The sequence below is a fragment of the Protopterus annectens genome, chromosome 6.part0 (genome assembly GCF_019279795.1).
Source record: "Protopterus annectens isolate FY-2018-M chromosome 6.part0, PAN1.0, whole genome shotgun sequence".
Classification (NCBI taxonomy): Eukaryota; Metazoa; Chordata; order Ceratodontiformes; family Protopteridae; genus Protopterus; species Protopterus annectens.
Window position 1 is genome coordinate 1,840,727,641 of NC_056737.1, and position 1,640 is coordinate 1,840,729,280.

Consider the following 1,640-nt stretch of genomic DNA (forward strand, 5'->3'; position numbering starts at 1 on the left):
ATTTTTATGATTGCTTGTATTTTTTTACTAATAATGATCAGGGGTGACTTCCCTTTTATGGATTTTGTTCTATCATGTAATAGCTTTCTCCTCTTATTGTAAAGTTTGTTAATGGCTGGGGTCCACCAGACTGGACGTTTGCCCTTTGTGGAAAGAGTCTTGGTTTTATTTGGGATTGCCTGAGTGTAAGAGGCATGCAACAGTACCACAAAAAATGTTTATATAGACAGTGTGATTTAGCAGTTTCATTCCTAAACAGGAACTTAATCAGAATCTGTCATCTTGCAAACATCCCTTACTTATAACTTAAAGCCATACACATTCATTGAAGATAAAAACAGTGATGTAATAAGAACTTTGTGTAAAAGCATGAATGTTTCATAATATTAATTTAGATGTTTGAATTAATGTTTAACCCATGTAATATAAATTTATATAAAAATAGTAACCAATATCAATAATACAACATATAAATAATTCCTATCTAAGGTGAATTTATAAACACATTGATTTCATTTTTAGCACTGAGTGTATTGAACCCATATCATTTAATCCTGCTGGATTTATTGTGTTCAACCACAACTTCCATTTAAGCTTCTTCATTTCAATCATGTTTTCCCCATCACTACCTTGGGGATGCACCAGTTTTAGTTCCTGATTTACAATAATCTGCAAAGTTGGTAAGCCAAAGGCCTTTAACATTAGCCTCTGCTTCTGAGAAGTAGATGCCAAACAGTAGCAGGCTTAACACGGAGCCCTGGGGTACTCCACTGGTGACCAGTCTCTTGCTGGAGGTGGTGTCACAGATCCTGACTTCTTGGGTCCTGTCTGTGAGCCAACCAGCAATTCAGTGAGTTATGTAGGGCTTTATGCCCTTGGGTGTTGTAATCGTGGCCGAGTGGTTAAGGCGATGGACTTGAAATCCATTGGGGTTTCCCCGCACAGGTTTGAATCCTGTCGATTACGTTGGTGTTGTTTGGGGTGGGAGGGTGGCCTAATGGTTAAGGTGTTTGCCTTACAAACACAAGGTGCAGGGTTTGAGTCTCACAAGGGATAATTGGCTAGGCTTAAAATGGCTCGCAAGGGCAGTTAGCTTAGTACTAATCTATGAACCTATGAACCAGAGAGCTTGTCAGCAATATCTGAGTGGGGTACTATATCATATCCCTTGGCTAGATCAAAACACGGAGTATGCATGGTTTTATCCTCATCTATTACCTTGAAGACCCTCTCAAAGAAGTATACCAGGTTAAGTAGGCATAACCTCCCCTTAACAAAGCCAAATTGGAATGGGTCTAGTGTCTTTACTTAGCCAGGGTTCTTGTTTATCATTTCCATGTTAACTCATTTGATTGCCTTGCATATTAGGTGGCTTGTTAGACTGATGGGTCTATAGTTTCCTGGTCCATTGATGTTTCACCCTTGTGGAGGGGAATGACTGTTGTGGTCCTCCATTCATTTGGAACATAGCCTGTTTCAAGGCTGTAGCTGAAGAGTGCTTCAAGTGTTCCTGATAGGTCATGTTTTAAACTGTTCAGGAGGTGACCAGGTATTTATTCAGAATCCATGGAGGCACTGTTCTTGGCTTTAGTGAGTGCTGCCAGCACCTGGTCCCTGCTAATAGTTGGGGATATTATGCT

At 40.0% G+C, this 1,640-nt stretch overlaps 1 non-coding gene across 1 annotated transcript; it reads left to right on the plus strand.

The window, feature by feature from the left end:
• The first annotated feature begins 884 nt into the window (after nucleotides 1-884).
• TRNAS-UGA lies at nucleotides 885-966 on the plus strand. Its single transcript has one exon. It is a non-coding gene; the product is annotated as a tRNA-Ser (tRNA).
• Nucleotides 967-1,640: the final 674 nt, after the last annotated feature.